The following is a 24,763-nucleotide window of genomic DNA, read 5'->3' as shown; positions in this document are numbered from 1 at the left end:
CACACGTTCTGTGGATAAACATCGTGTGTATTTAATGCAGTGGTTTCCACTGCCTTCTGCATCCTCGTGCCATTGGTCGTTCTTGTTCTTCAACCTTTAGGGTCTGTTCCCCACCCCAAGGGCAAGAATGTGCCTTGAACTTCACTTCTCTCCTCCACCCTCTTTGACAATCCGTTGGCTGAATGAGGGTGACTTCTTATGCTGGAAGTGTTAGGCCGAATCCGGGACAGAGTCCGTCTCGATTAGTCACCAACCTGTAGACCACATACGCTATGATTATTGTTGTCTCATACATAATTACTTTTGTACACAACCCTTAGAGCGCGATTCCTACTCCAACTTCTCCGGTTTATTTGTTATGTTGTAGCTCTCATTTCTCATAATGATGTGTTATGTTTTTTAGATGTGTTTGAGAATGGGCCGAGCCCGAAAACTAGTAACATAAGTAACCTGAAATTCAGAATGGCGGAATAACGTCCATACTCATCTTCGAATGACGTCTAGGAAAACAGCGAATTTGCTTCGGTTTTTTTATGCAAGTTACGGATGAAGCATCGTTTACAAACATTGGTGAAATCAATCTTCGCACACTGGCTGAGAGAAGTGGACAAACGACGACTTTGGTCTGTCGACTTGTGTAGTCAAGAATCCTATAACTGGTCTCTGTTTTATTGATGAGGCTCTAAAGGGCCGCAAGTATTCGCACATGTCAACAGTGAGCTGCTGCAGTTAATGGCATGTATCCCACGGGACATGAACAGTTCATGTGGTACCAAAGTGACGATGGTGATGATAACGGTTTGGTTTGTAGTGCGCTCAACGATGCCGTTATCAGCGCCTTCACAAATTCTCGAATGATGATGAAGTGATGAAGACAATACAAACACTCAGTCCCCGGGCAGAGAAAATCTCCGAGCTGGCTTGAAATCGAACCTGGGACCATGTGATCCAAATGCAGCAAATGCACGAGCAGCGGACACCAGCGTAACAAATATCCCGCCCATTCCATAAGGATAACGGCAGACTTGATGGAGATCGTTGAATCAGTCGTCTGATAAACACACAACGGTTGCACGGCTCACAAGATGTAACAACTGTTGTCTTTTTCTGCGGGGAAAACTAAATCAAGAAATTGTAATGGAATTGATCACTAGCTCAACGTTCGCTGCATACGATTATTATTATTATTTAATATCATGTATAGTTTTAATGATATGAATAATATGGATTTTATTGTTTTTCATATAACTTGATTGTTTTTCACATATCGGATTCACCTCGAAATTTTTTTATATAATGTTATTTCCATTTGAAGTCGTCAACATCAAAAATTGTTGATTATAATGTTTCAGCGACCTCAAAGATAAGATAAGAAATAAGTAATTTGTTACATAAACTACTGTCTTCGATGCATACACAATCTTTGTTCTCCTTGGTTTGTAGCTGAAGTAGTATGTTAGCGGGAACTTGCTGTATTGTGAGTATGAAGTTGTACTGAGTTCCAGTCTTTTTCGTGTGTTGAAATTGAGCTGTGTCAGAATGAAGAGAATTAAATGTTCTATGTTCCTGCAACAAATAATTAAGCGTGCATATTTTGAACAAAAAATCCTGAATCTCTTCCTGCAAGCAGAAGAATGTCTTTACATACTGAACAACAACGAAGACGACGAAATACATGGAATGAAGCCAATAAGTTAAGTAATGAAAATAACTAAATTAATTTTTGTAATAATCTCCGTTTCGTGAATGATTCAACCTCTGCTCGTATTTGTTCTCAGAAGCAGAAAACATTACGCAAAAACATACAAAGAAGTTGTCTGCGAGATCTGTAATCAACTAAAATTTAGTATTGTAGGTAGGAGTACACAGATTTGAAGGTCCACGAAGTAACACCAGCTACTTCCAAAGACAAGAAATATCGTATAACACGCTCCTGTGATGCGATATGTCCAGATGAAATTCGACGTGCTGCATTGTCTATCTGGAATGGATTTATAGCATAGTTAATATTTTGAGCATTTGATGCGACAGTCAAAATAATTAGGAGTCGAACCGTACTTGGTCACGTGTTTGCTTACAAGTGGCACAACGAGGCCAGCTTTTGTGGGCTCTCTTCTCCTGAAGTTGGGACGGCGGTTAGTAGCGTTGTTCCCAGAATCAGATTTTCACTCTGCAGCGGAGTGCGCGCTGATATGAAACTTCCTGGAGATTAAAACCGTGTGCCGGACCGAGACTCGAACTCGGGACCATTGCCTTTCGCAGACAGGGCAAGTTTTGAAAGTGGGAGACGAGGTACTGGCAGAATTGAAGCTATGAGGACGGGGTGTGAGTCGTGCTTGGCTAGCTCAGACGGTAGAGCACTTGCCCGCGAAAGGCAATGGTCTCGAGTTCGAGTCTCGGTCCGGCACACAGTTTTAATCTGCCAGGAAGTTTCAAAGTAGCTTTGTTGTCTAGTTTCTATTGGATCAAGTTCCACATATGATATGTCGTTGAAGTAGTTCGACTAAAAAAATCGGTGCTATAATTCGTCAGGTATAAACCGTAAAAATTACATCTGCGTTACAGAAAATTCACGCCAATGTCCGCGATAATGTAGCGAAAACCTTACGATAAGTTTACTTCTTCTTGATACAAAAATCTGATCCAGAAAGAAATTACAATTTGGGTATTAAAAACGGTTAGGAATTTCTTTTTATTTGTATTTTATTATAGAAAAATATACTTACCCTGAACAACCCTTCGACGTATTCACCATGCGGATTAAGGCGTGTGTCAAATCTTGGCACTAACTGCAACATACCCGTTTTGAAAAAATCGGCCGCCTGCTACATTAACCGGTTTTTGGGCGTTTACCTTGATATCACCGTCACTTGCAAACTACTGGCCAGCAAGAAATTTCTTGAGATGAGAAAACAGAAGTTAAGAGCTGTTGGGCTGGGCTTGCACTTGGATGGGTGACCATTCGGTCTGTTAGTAAGTGGGGTGCACTCGGCCCTTGTGAGGCAAACCGAGAAGCTACGTGAATGAGAAGTAGTGGCTCCGGTCTCGGAAACTGACATACAGCCGGGAGAGCGGTGTGCTGACCACATGCCCCTCCATATCCGCATCCAGTGATGCCTGTGGTCTGAGGATGACACGGCGGCTGGTCGGTACCGTTGAGCCTTGATGGCCTGTTCGGGTGGAGTTTAGTTTTAATTTTATCTAATATCGGCATAAACCCGTCCCGGCGATAGTGGCGTCACCTGGCAATGAAGAGTGCTAGTCAGACACATGCACGGTGCATGCAGCACCATACTTTCACTTACAGCGTTCTCTTCGTTTCATTTATCTGATGATAAATTTCACAAGGTGTAACATTTCTCATATTCAACTTCGTAACAGCTCTTATTTCAGAGCTGATGTATTGTTTTAAGCATGATAATCTACAAACAGTGACTTCAGACGTTAACGAAATGAAACAATATGGCTAGGGTACTTTGCTCTTGAGCTGAGGGATGTAACCACGCATGCGCGACGATTATACAGCCAGATGCGCGGAATATGTGCACAAACGGTTATTACTTTTATTACTCTCTGAATCAGCTTTGTATTTGGGTTTAACGTTTCTTAGCTGCCTTTCCAGGTTTATTGTCGCTTCTCCTTATTCCATTACATATTTGCAGGTATCGCCAGGACATCTGGTTCTGACTGTTTGCTGAACGGAATTACAAGATATTGGAATCCTTTGTGAAGTCTGTCCTCATGAGATTTTTCAGCTTTTCTGTTACACTCTCATGCGAAACAAGTAAGCCATTGGTCGTTTGTGCTAAGATTCTTTGAACACTCCCAACGTGCCCTATAAATGCGATTCGGTAGAGATGTATTCTTTGAGTACTTCCAGTGTGGGCTATAAATACGATCCAGTAGAGATCCTATATCACGAGATCTTTGTGTATGCTCCACTTAGAATTTACCAGTTGATATAAAGTAACAACTTAGAGCATTTGACCTGATAAGCAATTGATTTTTGATTGAAATGCAACTAGGAGATGTCTGTACATATTAGGGAAGGGGGAGGGGGAGAAAAGTCTTTGACTAAAAGCTGGAAAGGAGTCAGTAGCGAGCCAGTGGGTGTGTTGGATCTTCTATCGAGCAACGGACCCCCTTGAAGATGTCTCCCGCAGTCGGAGACGAAACGTTGGGCATTGACACATAATTCATCAACCGACCACGGCATAACAGCCCGGATAATTATAATGGACAAGCTGGAAAGCTGTTCTGAACCAGAACGTGTTGCCGTCGACCGAACAATCACGAGTAAAATCTGACTGGTATTTCATGGTAACATATCGACTTTAACAGCCGTCTCGTTTTATAACTATTGTTTTCTTCAAAACTAGTTCGCAGTTGCGAGATGTACTGTTCTATAATTCCTTTGACGCAATTCCAGGGTAATTCCGATGGGTCCCAAGCCATCCCTTCTCCTAATTGCGGTAGAGAGCGGTATTTACGCAAATGGACACACAATCAGCGCACAGCGAAGAGATTAATCGTAGGAAAAGCTAATACATGAAGCTCAGGGAATCGAAATAAGCCTGTCTGTTGTGGATCACTGCGCAAATGGATGGATCGAGATTGATGTGTTCGCACGCAACGGACGGATCTTATGCGCAATTAAATAAATACCCCGGGACCACTGTGGATAAATTACTATGGGAAATTCTAAAGCTGTTGTCCTATTTACACACACACACACACACACACACACACACACACACACACACACACGTACACGCAGGATACGCAGTGCTCGCAATCAACTATCGACCATTTATGCAAATATATCTCTTATGAGAAAATTACAGTGATTTAAAACATGTCAAAAATTGAAGAATTTATGAAGAAACTGGATTGCAAAAATATGAGCCATTGCGGCTTGTTGCTCATGCATACAAGGAGAGAAAAAAGGTTATTGGAGACGGAATACAAGCTCTAGCAATGAAATGTTGGTGAAGAAAGTTGTTCAAGTTCTTTTTAAAGAAACCATTCTGGCTTGGACGTAGAGAAAAGAAATGGAAGATCTGAACTCGATGGCTGGCTAATGACCACTTCCTCCCTAATACAAGGTGAATGACTGACAGTTTTCGACATATCGGTAGTTTGATTTATTTTTTTACTTGTTCGCTAAATAACTGCAGGAGTAAGCTCTGCTAGGTACTTCACAAAATACCTGTAGAGTTCAAAGGTGTGTATTCCATGCCAGAATGGACTAACAGTGGACGTCCAGTGTAAACTACGAAGAACAGCGTGAAAGGTAACAGGCTTGCCTGACTGATAGAGAGTGTAATGGAAACGGTGAAAAAGTTTGAGTGACACACATTCGGAGAAAGATGCAGTATATCTCTCTAGAACCTTCTATGAGTTCTTGTTGGAACACATTTCCTGATCGAAAGGATCTGTACACATATCAGTGGACATTAATATGGATCGTGACCATTCTTCACCTTTGTGACGACTCAATCTCTGATGGGGACCCTCTCAATAAGGAGTTTGTCTGTGGAGGATCCCCAAGAACTGTACCTCGAGAACTGTACCTCATGCTTCAGGTAGATTTATTTAAATTAATGTGAGACAGATGAGTTTTACGTACGATTTTGTAGGCAACTTGTGGTACTGTCTAGCAGCAAAAGGCAGAAAATGTAATTGTTTAGGTAGAATGAACGTCTCGTTCAAAAGCGAAGTGATTGCTGTTTTTAAATTTATTGATAGATTAAAAAAATGTGTCAAGTGCCTCACCGGCACATAGCTTTAATCTACCAAGGAATTTCATGTCTGGTACAGTTATTCAGTATATGAATTGTGATGTCTCTTCTTTCGAACATGTCCGAAAGAACAGATATGACGCAGAATCCGCAACTGTGAAACATTACATGTAAAATTAAAGGAGATCAATGCTGTCACATGAAGAGAGACGTTACGCGGAATCAGCGGCGACGAGTGACAATGCGTATCGGACCGGGATTCAAACCCGGAGCCTCCTGCTTAATAGGCAGGTGCGTTAACCACTACGCCTTCCGAGACACAGGGTTATCGCAACTGCGTAGACTGTCTCACAGCCGATCCACATTCCCACCGAACGCCACCTATCTGCAGTCTCAGTCCACTGACTCCATGTTCGCTACACTGAGATTCACTCGTCGCCGCTGATTCAGCATAATTTTCCTCTGCAGCTGACGGTGGTGATCCCCTTCAATCCTACAAGTACAGTTATTCATATTCTGCTTATAAGCATACCACTCCTTTTGAGACAGTACCTGAGTGTTCAAGTAGCATTATGATCCTGGTTTTTATCCTGAAATATACCCAAAAATCCTCAATATGACCCATTAAAAATGCAATAGGACTGCAGAGTTAACGTTTCGGAGATAGTGGTAATCGTGAAACGTGCAATGAAAGAGGGTGTTACTCCGAAGTATAACAACTGCGTTTTGAACTAGACCATTGCAAATCTCATACTGTACTGCCTCGAAGGGCCTTGAAATGGGCTGCATAGCGCCAGTTTGTGCAGGACAAAATGTGTCTGACATCTGTTGCTTACGCTACGTAATAACCACAAAATGGAGCATTTGTATGTGGAAGCAATAATTTACGATGAAGCCGTCACTGGAAATGAGCGTTTGGTGTCATTGGCCGGGAGGCCCCTTGCGGGGCAGGTCCGGCCGTCTTGGTGCAGGTCTTATTACATTCGACACCACATTGGGCGACCTGGGCGCCGTATGGGGATGAAATGATGATGAAGACAACATCCAGTCCCTGAGCGGAGAAAATCTCCGACCCCGCCGGGAATCGAACCCGGGCCCATATGTTGTTCGTCGAATTTGTTCTGGGCGGACATCCGATGACACCCACTTAGTGTCTTCGTTGATTCATTCACTTAGCTTTTGTTACAGAGGGCAGCTAACCCTCTGACCGAACACGCTCAGCTACCGTGCCGGCACCACTCAGCTATCGGGGCGGACAAGCCGTCACTGAAGCCATATAACTCCAATAACTGCTGCATTTACAGCACCTTACCTGAACAGCTGAAAAGTGGTTGCAGGAGATGAATACAAGCGCTCTTAAAGTATGTAGCGTAGGCGCTGAATAAATTCCAATATGAATGAATTGCTCACGTTATGTATGAAGCCAGTCTGAAACATTCACACATGGAAGTAATGTACACGTCGCTGAATTTTTGAACAAGGGAAAAGTGTAAGAGCCGCGCGGGATTAGCCGAGCGGTCTCAGGCGCTGCAGTCATGGACTGTGCGGCTGGTCCCGGCGGAAGTTCGACTCCCCCCTCGGGCATGGTTGTGTGTGTTTGTCTTTAGGATAATTTAGGTTAAGTAGTGTGTAAGCTTAGGGACTGATGACCTTAGCAGTTAAGTCCCGTACGATTTCACACCCATTTGAAAAGTGTAAGATAATAAATTTTATGAGGACCAAATGTTTGATGAATGAATGTAATAACGTTTAAATAAACCAAATAAACAAAGTAAACCAAGACGAACTCTGCGTTAAGACATTTAATATCCAGTCCGAACATCATAGCACAAATACATAACAAACTCTCAAACGTTTGGAAAATAATCTTAAGAATGACCAAACCTGTTTGTAAGTCATTTGAATTTACAGATGGTTAAATCAGAAACAGATACGGATCACTATGTGTCTTGATGAGATAAAAAGCCAGAAGAAATTCTTAACATTTTCCAGGGAAGATCTGAATGGAAAATGCACTACAAAGGACACGATTTTAAGTAATTCCAAAACTCTCACAATTTCTGACCACGAGAATACAACCAGAAATGATTACAGCTTTCTGCAGTCTCACGATTATGCTGAAGGTTGCTGGTCGAATGCGACCGTAACAGATACACGAGTATGAAACATTTCTGCTTCGTATGATGTGCAGGACAAGAAACAAAAGACTGATTTGTGCTTTAAAACTGCATGAGGCATCAAACCGGAAAATACGCTCCCATCAATCTGATTATCCGGCACCGGTCAAAACTCTAGGTTTTCCACAAGAAATAACAACCTTTCCTGTTTGCAAAGATACGCCGCTTCATCGGACAGACCGTCTCTGAGTTGACAAGTGACTCACGCTATTCTTGAAAGGCACCCTCAACAAAATGGCCGCCTTGTGTGCTGTCAGGTAGACGAGTGACAAAAAATCGGAAGTACATCTGGCAATCAGCTGAAGTCGGAGAGCGATCACGTGACGTGCCTTGCTCACTATCTTTGAGACGTAGTACTGGGTTCATCATAGCTTGGTTGTTTCCGTATTATAGCTTGCGTGTTATGATAGTATGCCGTTTTACGGCAAAGGCGCAAGGAAGATATATCCCCCTCCACATCCTACTAGGTGAATACCGGGCTGGTCCCCACGTCCCGCCTCATTACACGACTCACAGACATTTGCAACACATTCACACTATTTCACGATTTACACAAGACGCAGACAGCTGGGGTACACTAATTCCGTCCTGGGGGGTACGGGGTGGTGGCAGGAAGGGCGTCCGGCCACCCCTTACAATTAACATGCCAAGTCCGGTTAACCATGGCCGACCCTGCGTAACCGCGGGAAAGGGCGCAAGAGATAGAATAGAATTACAGCTCCACTTAAAAAACAGATCAGACATCAATAGATAAGGAAATAATTTGCTGCTGTCATTCATTATTGTGTCAGCAGAAAACTTCCCCTTCACGAGATGTATGAAGTGCTAATTGTAAGTGACAATAATCCTCAAACGAAGAAGGAAAGTCTACCCAGGGAACCCACAACAAACTGTTCCAGGAAAGCCTAGGTGAGGAAAGGTATGGTCCATTAGACGTGGACAGTTACCTCTTAGAAAAAGGGGAGCCAATGAATGAGAGAGGCCATACTGGGAATTCAGCGTGTATGCTTGGGGACTCCGAAGTATTGTACCAACAGAGACCCCCGCAGCAACCAGTGAGCCCTGAGTTACAAATTCCAGTTCAAGTCAGAACAACCGGGGCGAACATATTTTGGCGAAGCTTACAATCTGCGATATTGTTCCTGGACATTGTAGTGGTTTCTTCGTTGTCTGGGCCCTGACGACCTAGATGTCGAGTGCCTCCCTGCCCCCGCCTTCCATCGCCCCCACCCTCCCCCTAAGTCTGTCGTCATACGATTCCGAGACGACTGGAAGGAATGAACCGTGCACGTCATTGATTCTGCGACAACCCAAATTGTGACATCTTAGACATGAATAATCGAGATGAGAGTTCCAATGAGGTCTCTGGTAGACGACGCATGCATTACGCTCCACCCACTGTAGCCTAGTACATGTGGAACAAACGCTTTTGATTGAGATTAACCGACTCTTCGATGCACTCAAACCTAAAGGTACGCAAATGTAAATGAGAATTATTAATGAGTTACACAAGCATTTAGAAAACAGTGCTACTGTTTGAAGCATGTACGAAACGCCCGGTTGAAAAGTAGCGGGGCTTGCATAATAAATGGAATCAAAAATTGACCAACTACAGCAGGGATAGCACTGAGTTAGAGAGCGAATGGATATGATAAATGATATGGAATAAGCGTCTGAATTGCAGCAGACAGAAAACCAAAAGAGTTTAAAGTAGAAACTGCGTTCGAATGTAAAGTCGATTGGACACGAATAACTGTCAAGTAGATAGCGAGATACTACTTCAACCAAAACTGTTCTAAACGTTTCCCTCACCTATGAAGAAACCAGAATTTTTGGTAATGAACAGACGTGCTATCTTTGATTCTGTCATCGTGATGGAGTTACAGCGAAAGTGATTAAGGCAGAGGTGTCTGTATATTCAGTAAAATAGTCAACCAGACCTTTCTGTCAAAGATCCAGTATGAAACTGATACGTATAAAAAAACTAGAATTTCTCAACATTATCCTCATAACTAATTTCAGTTATTTAGCATCCTCTTCCTGATAAAAGTTTGCTCTAGCGTTTTTCAAGGATTATAGTGTAACGGCTGTACGCCTTCATGTATCTCCTGAATGTTTATTATGTCAGCTGCCCACTTCCCATTGTGTCGTGTCTTGGCCTTTTCTAATCTCTTGAAATCTAGCGAATAAATTTCGTTGGTTCATCAGCTATCCATTAGCCTGGCTACCTGTCCCAACAACCTCTACTTAATTTTTAATACCGTCGTTACCATGTCTTTCATTCTAGTCCGTTTATATCCCGTCAAGTTCCCTGTCTCTCCTCATACTTCCCAGCATCCGCCTCTCCAATGCTCACAGAGTAACCTTCAGTTTTTGAATAGTTTACGCGTAAAAAAGTTAATGTTTCATTGACATTAAGAAGTACATGATAGTACAGTAATTAAACCTTTTCTTTTTAGACAGATGCCGGCCGGAGTGGCCGAGCGGTTCTAGGCGCTACAGTCTGGAACCGCGCGACCGCTACGGTCGCAGGTTCGAATCCTTTCTCGGGCATGGATGTTTGTGATGTCCTTAGGTTAGTTAGGTTTAAGTAGTTCTAACTTCTAGGGGACCTCAGAAGTTAAGTCCCATAATGCTCAGAGCCATTTGAACCATTTTAGACAGATCTTTCACGAAATTTAAAGAAAGAGCAGTGAACTGGGCAGCTAATACCACAGTCACTTGGTGATGAAGATTTCGTTTTCAACACAAAGAAACCATGACACACGTTGTAACTCATTTGCATCATTCTGCTTCATTGGTTGTCCCTCCCGCGTTGCATACTTTTGTTATATAAATGGCAGCTGGTATTACAGCACAGGGCTCTTAACGCGATATCTCGGTCGCAGAGCGACAGCGGAAGCTATTTCAATTAGGCAGCGAGCCAACGCTGGAATGCAGGGGAAGGTCACTGCACTGCTATACGGGCGACCAGCTGCTCTTAGACTCTTCTGCGTGGCTTGGATACTGTGTCTGTAGCGATTGCCTCATCTTCCTTATCTATTTTGTTTGCAACTGGAATGTTGAAATTTCAATGTGATTTAGCCTGAAGTTTGCGCTACAGAGTGTATTTTGTTTTCATGTGCAGCTCTAGCGAGAGAAGACTGAACTATGAAACAAACATGAAACATGGTGCGCATGTTACTGTCATCAAACAGTGAAGAGCAGCGAAGTGTATCTCGATATTTGCTGGCAAAAGGGCATAACGGAACGTTTTCGGTTAAGTGCAGCGCTCGACACTCTATGTCTTTGTAAAGGTGCGGGAGTGGTCAAGCTCTTGTGGGCTGGCTCGTACAAGTGCGGATACAGGTGTTTGAATACGTTGGTTAAAATTTATGGGAGTGAAGTCTCTGCTCTGCTAATGTTGACACGGCCCTCTAAGAAGAATGCACATTACCTGGAGACACTGCTACGGTCCATACAGTCGTCTCCATACACGCCACGCACGTGCTTGAGAATTTCATTTGGTTTATGCCCTTTTGCCAGCAAATATCGAGATACACTTCGCTGCTCTTCACTGTTTGATGACAGTAACATGCGCACCATGTTTCATGTTTGTTTCATAGTTCAGTCTTCTCTCGCTAGAGCTGCACATGAAAACAAAATACACTCTGTAGCGCAAACTTCAGGCTAAATCACATTGAAATTTCAATAAATCAGACGAGACATCAAAAAGTATATAAAAAAGGAATATATATATATTACTTAAAAAGGACGCCAGAACAGCCTGTGTGTTGAGGGTGACACTGTACTTCTTGCCTCTAAAGGAGATACATTTCAACAACGAACGGATGAGCGTATTTTAGCAAGTTTGAAACAAAGCCTGAAGATCGACGAATTTCTGTGTTTACAGCAGATGAAAAGAATAACTTGAAATGTTTCAATCAAAATCGCTTCATAATCCTCGCATACGCGGCACCTATGTTCTGTTGCCGCATGTATCAGGCAAGATCGGAAAGTAACGCATAACAATTATCAAAATATTTAATAGGTAACAAATCAAAAGAATCACAAATAAACCTACATCTTTTAGCTACTTTCCTTCGTAGTGACCAACGTTCTCTCCCATTGTGGTACCAGTTTCAATGTGCCCGGTTCGTAGAAGTCCGTTTGGCTGGAGTACAGCCATCTGCGGACTGCTGATGTCACCTCCGCATTTCTCGCAAATAATTTCTTCATGAGATCAAACAGATGAACGTCCGACGGTGGGAGATCCGGACTTTTCTCACGAAAAGGAGCAGTACCATTGGGGCGAGCATTGTCATGAAGAAGTTTAACACCGTCAGCATTAATGTTGCTGGGTCAGTCACGAAGGGCACGACGCAGCTTAACCAAAGTTTTAATGTAGGCTGCATCATTCATAGTGGTCCCGTGTTAAGCAGAGACCACAAATAGCACACCATGCATATCCCAGAACACTGTCACAAGCACTTTTCTAGCCACTTTGAATCTCTTAGTACTGGGAAACAGGCATGTTTTCACTCCACAGAGACCTTCTTGGTTTCGAGCACGACTCATCAACCAAGCGATCCTAGCTTGTCATCATTGGCTGGCTCTTTTTGTCTGTCAAGTTCTTAGGCACCCAGCGAGCATTTACTTGACGAAATTTCAACGTGTAATTAACAATATCGTACATTGCACCATAGACAATGTTGAAATGCTGCGTTAAAGTTGGCAGTTGCCACGCCGGTCATTCAAAATTGCTACCTCAGTGGCTCTGCCATTCTCGGGTGTTGCAGCTGTTTCCAGTCACCCAGAGCGTCGCGATTCCTAATGTTGACACGGCCCTCTTGGAAGAATGCACATTACCTGGAGACACTGCTACGGTCCATACAGTCGTCTCCATACACGCCACGCACGTGCTTGAGAATTTCATTGGGTTTATGCCCTTTTGCCAGCAAATATTGAGATACACTTCGCCGCTCTTCACTGTTTGATGACAGTAACATGCGCACCATGTTTCATGTTTGTTTCATAGTTCAGTCTTCTCTCGCTAGAGCTGCACATGGAAACAAAATACACTCTGTAGCGCAAACTTCAGGCTAAATCGTATTGAAATTTCAACATTCCAGTTGCAATACCAGGGGAGAAAATAATTGTTGTTAGTTACTTTCCTCAAAAATGGTTCAAATGACTCTGAGTACTATGGGAGGTCATCAGTCCCCTAGAACTTAGAAGTACTTAAACCTAACTAACCCAAGGACCTCTCTCTCTCTCTCTCTCTCTCTCTCACACACACACACACACACACACACACACACACACACAGATATATATATATATATATATATATATATATATATATATATATATATATATATATATATGTGTGTGTGTGTGTGTGTGTGTGTGTGTGTGTGTGCAATTCAAATGTTTCCATGTTTCCGCAGGCAATCACAGTTAGCATGGATGGTGTGGAGTCATTGCCGATTTAACCTTGTTAGTTCAGTGAAGAACGAAAGTTGAAAGCAGAGCGAAGAGTAAACGCTAGGTTAAGATTTTGTCGTGTGAAAGGCAGCGGACCCCTTTCCCTTTCGCTGTGGTTTGAAAGCGTAACGTTTTCGGTTAAGTGCAGCGCTCGACACTCTTTGTAAAGGTACGGGAGTGGTCAAGCTCATGTGGGCTGGCTCGTACAAGTGTGGATACAGATGTTTGAATACGTTGGTTAAAATTTATGGGAGTGAAGTCTCTGCTCTGCTTGAGTGTTAGTTTTGTTAGGGAGATCTTTCTGATATTTCATATTGTTGTCATTTTAATTAATTTTGTGTGGGAGAGCAGTTTGGTAGTCTCAGCTTTTTGTGAACTCGAGCCATAACACCGTGTGTCCAGAGTCATGTGCCATAAGCATTGTGAACTCGATTTCTGATTAAATCTGTTTGCTTAATAATGTCATGTTCTGTGGAGAATTCCTCGTGAAGTTAGTGCTGCTTTCAAAAGACCATTTTTCGTTTCTAATATATTGGTCTTTGTCTACAACAACGTCAAGTGTTCGTAATAGCGTGGCTTTCGCATAATGCCCACATGGGTTTTATAGCACTTTAAATTCTGTACCGAAAGAACCCCTATATCAACAGAGAACTACAGCCATTAAAATTTTTTTCGATATTTAAACAAATGATTGAAATTGCATGCACTTCCAAAAATAACGGCGGTTACTGACTTCTGTTTTCGTTCTCTGATTGATTTTACTAGGTATTTGAGATAGATTAGAGAGTTACCCGCTTTCACCCTGGTGCAGATGTGCGTGATTTACGTGACTCTGTGTGGAATTCTAGGCTCTCTGATGCGAGCCTGAACCCAATCCAAGTTCCCTGTAACCCTGTTGCTCAATTATAATAATGTTCTCAGGGACCACTAAGTAATTACCGTTTGTAATTATATGTCCATGATGGCAGTTTGCATTTCGTACGATAAAAATGCTGCGAAGTATTGTTGGTGGCAATGCCATTTGTTTCATTTGTTTCTGTAAATAAGTTGTCAGCATTCATATGAAAAGAATGTATTTGTTTCGGTAACTGATTTTCTATCACTAAATTCTCTTTTTCTTCCCGCATTTGCTTACTTACGAATGAGAAATACACAAACCGGCCAAGAATTAATCTAAAAGGTATAGAGATGACTGTAATAGGAAGTGAGACACGTGATATTGATCGCTACAATATCCAGAACGCTACTTTGTCTGACGTACTAACTTGGTTTTGCGTTATCTGTCGTATCTGTATGTAATTAATTGCGTGTTTCATTGGGTCATATCTGTCGCGTTAACAATATATGATAGAAGCACGTTAGGCAGCGAACATAGAGTAACTGAAAATGCACGTATTCATCTATATTTAAATGACTATCAGATCCTATATTCAATGCGATGATGAATTGCAAAGAAACAAAAAGTAACGAAACAAAACTGACATTCCCCTTCCAAACTGAATGGACCGTCAACGAAATTAAATGAAGAGAAAAGACTTTACATTCGAACATTTTAGGTTAGGCTTTATCGTGACAGTTATTGATACCGAATGAGATGACAAGTTTATAATTTCACCATCCACTGTTTCTTTATATCCACAACGAGTTTCAAAGGTATAAACTTCCATCATCAGGTGGATTTACATGTGTTAGTATGACATATATGTGGCATCATCAGGTGGATTTGCATGCGTTACTATGACAAATGTGTGTGCTGTGTTACGATTTTAGGGTAACTTGTGCCATTATTTAGTGGAGAAACAAAAACATTATTCCAGAGCATGGTTTTGTGGAGATTTTTCACTAAAACTAAACATACATCTAAAGGTGAAAGTCAAACAACCAAAACAGAATACTTCCAATGGTCACAGGCGTTTTTCTATGTCGTAACACATCACATGCAAATTGTCATATTTTGTAATGAAAGTGGTGCCTGGGAACTACTAGGTGCAAAGAACATGCAGCACAACGGAAACATTGTCTCGAAGTAAAAAGAACACAAATCATGACAACTCTATTATTTCAGAAAAAGTTTTAAGGGATTGTGGAGTTCTTTGTTTGAGTTGCCGAGTATTTGCTGTGGAATAAATATTTCATGTTGTATACAAATACTTTTCTGTCAAATTTATATAGCTTGAATTTCATACTCGTTTATATAATCAGGTAACACGTTGCAAACTTTAAGTACATTAATTATGGTGCCAACAGTGGTAAAATAATATACTTAAATAACAATTTTGGATGGGAATTATATATATATATATATAATTTTACCACTGTTACCATTTTTGAATCTCTGCGGGTCTAATTTATTAGACACAGTTCGTGCATTTTCCTCCGTGTCCACAGTAGAGTTCCGTGGTGCGTGTCTATTGTCCTTTGTTTGTGAGGTGTAGGTTGATACTATGGCATGTGAAAGGGTCAGTAACTCCACAAAGCAGGAAATGAAATATCTCTTGCGTTGGGAACACAGGGTCTGGCGGCGACAAAATTGGGTTTCACACATCTTAGCCATCCTGCCCTCGACTTTCAAATCGGGTGCCAGTTCAAGATCACGTAACACATGTCGCATGACATAAGTTACGTGTCGCACAGAACTGTGTTATTCTCTGCGACGACATGGAGCTATCTCTCCCACACAGCGGGTATCTCTAATTTAATTGCTCATGAGTGACTGGTAACGATATTTCGAAATGTAAAACAGTTATTAGATTACGTGGGCACAGCACAATAAAGAGTCAACACGACTCGAATGTAGGAACCTTCTCAGTGAAGGTCTTGCGAGAAACTCGTCAGATTATGATGCGAGTGGTGAGGTATTTCACATATCAATAAAGCAATCCTGCCTCGGGCATGGATGTGTGTGATGTCCTTAGGTTAGTTAGGTTTAAGTAGTTCTATGTTCTAGGTGACTGATGACCTCCGAAGTTTAGTCCCATAGTGCTCAGAGCCATTTGAACCATTTTGAACTGTGTTGATATTTTTGCTAAAATGAGTCACCCTGTACTTCTACGGATAATATTTCGTCTTTTTTGCCCAGAAAGTTTTCAAATTACGATATTCTTACAGAGAATCTCCACCATTGAGTGGAATTAAGCTTGACAGAGAAGACTTATTTGCTTAATACATTTCACATGCTGACCCTTGAATTTTGGTGAAGAAAATGACGCAAAGGTCTGCGAGAGTTGAAATGGAGTCCTTCACAAAGGAATAAAAAAGCTAGGTAAGAGGACAGTGGATGTTGTTACAGTATAGAAAGCTTAAAAACATTTCGAACACGTAGCCAGCCATAACTCATTTGGAAGGAAGGCTTTCAGATGCAAATAAATAGGATGCCACCTTTCGCCGAGCGCTGGAACGAACACGCTCTAAAAGGGCACGCTGTTATATCGAGGAAGAAAAGATCTGACAGTCTGCTTCAAGCCAGCCATGTTGAGCGTCCTGCTCAGGAGGTACATGATCTCACTGGCTGCAAAAGGCAGCGTAGCAGCGATCACAGGTAAATATTTTAAGACTCTGTAGCCTGTTTTTGTGAGGTATCAGGTACTATTTCATGTTAGTTTAACTACATGCTTTTCCAGATCGTCGTTTCTTCTATCGTTCGTATTGCTGAAACGATGAAATATGTCCCACAGTTTACAGAATTCTTTTGAAAGACGGATCTTTTTCTGTTATACCTAAGATGTTACTGCATAGTACTTACAAGAGCAATTAGATAACGATTGACATCTTCCGACATCGGTTCTGCTACGAACGTTACTGATAAGCGACAAGGCACATGCAGTTTCATGTTCGTACATTACTGGCCCCTGAGACAGCATTTTGCTTTGCTGATAGCTTATGTACGGTCATCTCTATTTAGGATCTGGACAAAGTCACTTGAAGATACTGATCAAGCTGTATTTCGTGTTCATCTTAGAACATATCTGTCCAAGCTTCAGAGCAGTTCTCGCTTTCTCTCAAAATTTAATACTCCATATCCGAAAATTCCTAAGCTAAACGTTAATATATCATTCTCGAGTTTCAGTAGCACATAAAGTACGTACTCATTTGACAATAATACATCTTGCAGCGCAGTTGTCCCTTACCAGATTCAACATACATACGAGTCTTCGTTGACGAGATGTTAAATCATAACCTTCCTTTCATTCCGTGCGCTAGTTTGATTTCTTCCCGTTGAGTCTCGAAGCAATGGACAGAAGCCGCAAAGAAAACTTAGGCGTTCTTAGTGTCGATGAAACTACATCTGATACTCAACATCTGCCACCATTTTGGTTTCAACTTTTAATTACGCCGTTATTGGAGGGAGATTTTTATTATCTTAATTTGTTAAAACCGTAAATTTTTCTGATTATCAAACTTTTGTGTTCCAAGTATATTCATGGTAATTAAAAAGTGAGTTTATGCGACTATCCACACCATTTACGAGTACATCGTATAAAAGCTCTAGCAGCAGTTGATTATGTTTGAGTATTTTTCTACGACTGGTTGATTCATCAATGGATCTGCCCGTATTTTAGTGCTGCCGTACTGTTGACGGATGAGGCTGCATCTCAACAGGCACCGCGAATTTTCACAATCAGCAGGTATGTGATGATGTAAATCCACTTTCAATTTTCGATGCATTTCACCACGAAATTTAGCTGTCAGTATTTAGGCTGTCATTATTGAGTGAAGGTTAGGGTTCAAAAATGGTTCAAATGGCTCTGAGCACTATGGGACTTAACATCTGAGGTCATCAGTCCCCTAGAACTTAGAACTACTTAAACCTAACTAACCTAAGGCCATCACACACGTCCATGCCCGAGGCAGGATTCGAACCTGCGACCGTAGCGGTCGCGCGGTTCGAGACTGAAGCGTCTAGAACCGCTCGGCCACACCGGCCGGCTGAATGTTAGGGCCTCCTTTCAATGCGTTCTCAGACATTGGTCCTCTGTCTTTATCAATGCGACGAAAAATGAAATTCACGTACTATTCAGCACCTCCTCATGTCAACGTTAATGCCAGCGGGGTTTTAAATAATATATTCCGTGACGGATAGGAAGAGGCGGGCCAGTTCCGTGACCTCAGTGTTCCCCGGAAGTAAACCAACTACACGATTATTTGTGAGGATATTTGAGAGCCCTTGTGTGACAAATCCCAATATGTGATGCAGGGAGACTTCTTGTCCGAAATGTGGAAGGTCGGGAAAACATACAAAGTACTCCAAGAATCAATTAGCGCATCTGGAGTTTAAGGTGACGGCGGAAAGATGCAAGTATTCAAAACACTACATACAAGAAAGATATTAATGTAGTATGTTGATAGGTAGTGTTTGTGTATGTTTCCCATGAATAATGTTCTGTGGAAAGTTGTAGAAAATTAATTCCACTATGAAAAAAAAGCGTTCTCGGACTTCTGTCTATAGAACATATTTTCTGCTTGTATGAGTGATGAGTGTCTCCTGAAAGACTTACCGTAAATTTTTGTTACACTTAGCTTATTGGATGGAGGGAGAGAAAAGTTTTGTAGGAAGAGTGTGTGGGGAGTTCGTATGTTTAAGATTGAAGTGTAAGTGTTTGTACAAGTTTCTTTTTCTAGCCAATAGGGAAGAGCTTTCTGTATTTTTGTAGGACATGGAGAGATACTGATGCCTTCTTGCACACTGCACTTACGTGCTCAGTGCAATTTTGATTTTTTTCTGTTATTACATTTAGTCTTAGCCTCTTGCTGAGAGAGAGAGGATGATATTTGTCCCATTCAGGGTTAAAGATGGATAGGAATTCCTGATATTTCGGGCTAATGAGCCTAGAATGTCTCACCAGTACTGCTTGGATTTTGGATGAGTTGATATAACTCTATATACTGCGACCAGATGTCTATATATGATATCTGCTGTTCATTGCGGCTGAGAAGAGAGAGAAATCTAGCAGCTTGGTAAGCAATTCGTTTTCAGTATTGTGAGTGGAAGTGAAAACCGACATAAGGTGTGTGACATTCTGGAATTTAGAACAAGGTATAGCATTTTACGGGAGTAGATATACAGACGTCGTTGGGGACGAGAAGATGAGTCGTGTCAAGAGTACGTAGCTGTGGAGGATAGTGGGGCTAGAATAAAACCTTCGCAAAGAGCCGATGAAAGCAGATTACGATCGAGAAGGCTGAAAGAGACGTGGATGTCCCACAAAGCGCGAAGGCGAGCCATCGGAATGGGAGCGGACGTCCACCTGCGACCGCAGCATTTACATAACCGCAGGCGGCGGCAGCGGTGGGTGCGAAGCCATGGCGGGCCTCGTGTGTCAGCAGACGAGCCGTGGTGAGTCACAGCGAGCAACGCCCAACCCGAGACGCAGGATGAAGGCAGCGAGGCGATACAGCACGAGTACTAAGCAGAGAGCCAGTCACGCATCCTATCGTTCATACTCGCGTTTCAAGTCACAGTGCCACGATTACCTGGCATAAACACATTAATCCTGCAAGTTGTATAAATTACTTGCCGCATTTTGCAACTGTAATGAAGGTCTTATTAAGACCAGAAGCGTTTCGATTTATTTGAAAGCATCTTCAGTGGTCAGGTCCTTTTGTTGTTTGAAAAAAACAAAACACAGAAATGACGAGACGAGAGTGCTTCCTCTCAACACAAAAACACGTGAATATATTTCGTCCTGTGTGCTGAAAACTCAACACACACATTTGGAAGAACAAGAAGCATGAATTAAACAACAAAAAAACCTGACCTCCTAAGATGCTTTAGTATAAACCGAAACGCGTCTTAGTAAGACCAACTGTCAATAGAGTTGCAAATAATTAACCTATACAACTTGTATACCTGCAGCTGCGGAATAAAGAAGCCGGAAAACAAATGAGAGCCGGCCGCAGTGGCCGAGCGGTTCTAGGCGCTTCAGTCCGGAACTGCGCGATTTCTACGGTCGCAGGTTCGAATCCTGCCTCGGGCATGGATGTGTGTGATGTCCTTAGGTTAGTTAGGTTTAAGTAGTTCTAAGTCCTAGGGGATTGATGATCTCAGATGTTACGTCCCATAGTGCTCAGAGCCATTTGAACCATTTTTGAACCAACACAAATAAGACAACATGTACTAAACCTTTGTATAATTTACGGTTGCAGTTGATACCAATTCGTGATGCCCACCAATCTGGTATCGCCAGTGTACGGTGTAAAACTTATGTTGTATGTGACAAACCACTGGAGGTCATATAACCGCAATTAACTAGTGCAAAAACTATAGATTATGACTTACTTTGAATAAAATGTGGAGTAGTAAAATTTGCTATTGTTTATTGACAATGTAACATTTCTCCCCCTTTAGTGTTCAGGCGCTAAGTGTATCTGAAAAGGACAGAAGATGGCTAGCTTAAGAAACTTGTGTCAGAGCGGGACTCGAACTCGTGACCTTGCCTTTTGTGGGAAGTTCTCTTGCCGACTGAGGTATCCAGGAGTGCTAGTTCAGCACAGAGAGCTTCTTGGAGGTTTGAACTGCAGGAAAGAGTATAACACTTAAATAAATGTGGCTATGTCACATTAATTCTTTTCTCCTATTCCAATCCTTTTTTTTTTTTTTTTGTCATCAGTCTACTGACTGGTTTGATGCGCCCCGCCACGAATTCCTTTCCTGTGCTAACCTCTTCATCTCAGAGTAGCACTTGCAACCTACGTCCTCAATTATTTGCTTGACGTATTCCAATCTCTGTCTTCCTCTACAGTTTTTGCCCTCTACAGCTCCCTGTAGTACCATGGAAGTCATTCCCTCATGTCTTAGCAGATGTCCTATCATCCTGTCCCTTCTCCTTATCAGTGTTTTCCACATATTCCTTTCCTCTCCGATTCTGCGTAGAACCTCCTCATTCCTTACCTTATCAGTCCACCTAATTTTCAACATTCGTCTATAGCACCACATCTCAAATGCTTCGATTCTCTTCTGTTCCGGTTTTCCCACAGTCCATGTTTCACTACCATACAATGCCGTACTCCAGACGTACATCCTCAGAAATTTCTTCCTCAAATTAAGGCCGGTATTTGATATTAGTAGACTTCTCTTGGCCAGAAATGCCTTTTTTGCCATAGCGAGTCTGCTTTTGATGTCCTCCTTGCTCCGTCCGTCATTGGTTATTTTACTGCCTAGGTAGCAGATCTCCTTAACTTCATTGACTTCGTGACCATCAATCCTGATGTTAAGTTTCTCGCTGTTCTCATTTCTACTACTTCTCATTACCTTCGTCTTTCTCCGATTTACTCTCAAACCATACTGTGTACTCATTAGACTGTTCATTCCATTCAGCAGATCATTTAATTCTTCTTCACTTTCACTCAGGATAGCAATGTCATCAGCGAATCGTATCATTGATATCCTTTCACCTTGTATTTTAATTCCACTCCTGAACCTTTCTTTGATTTCCATCATTGCTTCCTCGATGTACAGATTGAAGAGTAGGGGCGAAAGGCTACAGCCTTGTCTTACACCCTTCTTAATACGAGCACTTCGTTCTTGATCGTCCACTCTTATTATTCCCTCTTGGTTGTTGTACATATTGTATATGACCCGTCTCTCCCTATAGCTTACCCCTACTTTTTTCAGAATCTCGAACAGCTTGCACCATTTTATATTGTCGAACGCTTTTTCCAGGTCGACAAATCCTATGAACCTGTCTTGATTTTTCTTTAGCCTTGCTTCCATTATTAACCGTAACGTCAGAATTGCCTCTCTCGTCCCTTTACTTTTCTTAAAGCCAAACTGATCGTCACCTAGCGCATTCTCAATTTTCTTTTCCATTCTTCTGTATATTATTCTTGTAAGCAGCTTCGATGCATGAGCTGTTAAGCTGATTGTGCGATAATTCTCGCACTTGTCAGCTCTTGCCGTCTTCGGAATTGTGTGGATAATGCTTTTCCGAAAGTCAGATGGTATGTCGCCAGACTCATATATTCTACACACCAACGTGAATAGTCGTTTTGTTGCCACTTCCGCCAATGATTGTAGAAATTCTGATGGAATGTTATCTATCCTTTCGGCCTTATTTGACCGTAAGTCCTCCAAAGCTCTTTTAAATTCCGATTCTAATACTGGATCCCCAATCTCTTCTAAATCGACTCCTGTTTCTTCTTCTATCACATCAGACAAATCTTCACCCTCATAGAGGTTTTCAATGTATTATTTCCACCTATCTGCTCTCTCCTCTGCATTTAACAGTGGACTTCCCGTTGCTCTCTTAATGTTACCACCGTTGCTTTTAATGTCACCAAAGGTTGTTTTGACTTTCCTGTATGCTGAGTCTGTCCTTCCGACAATCATATCTTTTTCGATGTCTTCACATTTTTCCTGCAGCCATTTCGTCTTAGCTTCCCTGCACTTCCTATTTATTTCATTCCTCAGCGACTTGTATTTCTGTATTCCTGATTTTCCCGGAACATGTTTGTACTTCCTCCTTTCATCAATCAACTGAAGTATTTCTTCTGTTACCCATGGTTTCTTCGCAGCTACCTTCTTTGTACCTATGTTTTCCTTCCCAACCTCTGTGATGGCTCTTTTTAGAGATGTCCATTCCTCTTCAACTGTACTGCCTACTGCGCTATTCCTTATTGCTGTATCTCTAGCGTTAGAGAACTTCAAACGTATCTCGTCATTCCTTAGTACTTCCGTATCCCACTTCTTTGTGTATTTATTCTTCCTGACTAATGTCTTGAACTTCAGCCTACTCTTCATCACTACTATTTTGTGATCTGAGGCTATATCTGCTCCTGGGTACGCCTTACAATCCAGTATCTGATTTCGGAATCTCTGTCTGACCATGATGTAATCTAATTGAAATCTTCCCGTATCTCCCGGCCTTTTCCAAGTATACCTCCTCCTCTTGTGATTCTTGAACAGAGTATTCGCGATTACTAGCTGAAACTTGTTACAGATCTCAATTAGTCTTTCTCCTCTTTCATTCCTTGTCCCAAGCCCATATTCTCCTGCAACCTTTTCTTCTACTCCTTCCCCTACAACTGCATTCCAGTCACCCATGACTAATAGATTTTCGTCCCCCTTTACATACTGCATTACCCTTTCAATATCCTCATACCCTTTCTCTATCTGTTCATCTTCAGCTTGCGACGTCGGCATGTATACCTGAACTATCGTTGTCGGTGTTGGTCTGCTGTCGATTCTGATTAGAACAACCCAGTCACTGAACTGTTCACAGTAACACACTCTCTGCCCTACCTAGCTATTCATAACGAATCCTACACCTGTTATACCATTTTCTGCTGCTGTTGATATTACCCGATACTCATCTGACCAGAAATCCTTGTCTTCCTTCCACTTCACTTCACTGACCCCTACTATATCTAGATTGAGCCTTTGCATTTCCCTTTTCAGATTTTCTAGTTTCCCTACCCCCTTCAAGCTTCTGACATTCCACGCCCAGACTCGTAGAACGTTATCCTTTCGTTGATTATTCAATCTTTTTCTCATGGTAACCTCCCCCTTGGCAGTCCCCTCCCGGAGATCCGAATGGGGGACTATTCCGGAATCTTTTGCCAATTGAGAGATCATCACGACACTTCTTCAATTACAGGCCACATGTCTTGTGGATACACGTTACGTGTCTTTAATGCAGTGCTTTCCATTGCCTTCTGCATCCTCATGTCGTTGATCATTGCTGATTCTTCCGCCTTTAGGGGCAATTTCCCACCCCTAGGACAAGAGAGTGCCCTGAACCTCTATCCGCTCCTCGGCCCTCTTTGACAAGGCCGTTGGCAGAATGAGGCTGACTTCTTATGCCGGAAGTCTTCGGCTGGCAATGCTGATTATTTATCAAAATTTAGGCAGTGGCGGGGATCGAACCCGGGACCGAAGACGTTTTGATTATTAATCAAAGACGCTACCCCTAGACCACGGGTACAATGCTATATTATCTTTTTCCCAAACCGTGACTTATAAGTCTCTATTTCGCTGCACATGACTATCTTAATTTGAATAGCACTGCAGAAGTTTTACTATTAGATTATGACGTAGACAGTAAACACTATAAGAATACTCAGTAATGGATAACAAACGTCCTGAAACTTCTGGCAGATTAAAACTGTGTGCCGGACCGAGACTCGAACTCGGGACCTTTGCCTTTCGCGGGCAAGTGCTCTACCAGCTGAGCTACCCAAGCACGACTCACGCCCCCTCCTCACAGCTTTACTTCTGCCAGTACTCGTCTCCTACCTTCCCAACTTTACGGAAGCTCTCCTGCGAACATTGCAGAACTAGCACTCCTGAAAGAAAGGATACTGTTGTGTCGGCAGACTTGCCAACACTAAGTACACTAATTGAAAGAGGCGGCCAAGATGCACGCGCTAACTCACGAAGGATGG

General features: G+C 42.2%; 1 protein-coding gene and 1 non-coding gene across 2 annotated transcripts in view; both read right to left on the bottom strand.

Moving 5' to 3' along the window:
* LOC126238197 (uncharacterized) overlaps positions 1–24,763 on the bottom strand; it is a 191,365-nt gene that overhangs the window by 114,558 nt on the left and 52,044 nt on the right. The window lies entirely within an intron of this gene.
* Trnan-auu (transfer RNA asparagine (anticodon AUU)) lies at positions 5,987–6,059 on the bottom strand. The gene has a single exon. It is a non-coding gene; the product is annotated as a tRNA-Asn (tRNA).

Source organism: Schistocerca nitens, chromosome 1 (genome assembly GCF_023898315.1).
Source record: "Schistocerca nitens isolate TAMUIC-IGC-003100 chromosome 1, iqSchNite1.1, whole genome shotgun sequence".
Classification (NCBI taxonomy): domain Eukaryota; kingdom Metazoa; phylum Arthropoda; class Insecta; order Orthoptera; family Acrididae; genus Schistocerca; species Schistocerca nitens.
This window is presented reverse-complemented; position numbering and strand designations above follow the sequence as displayed.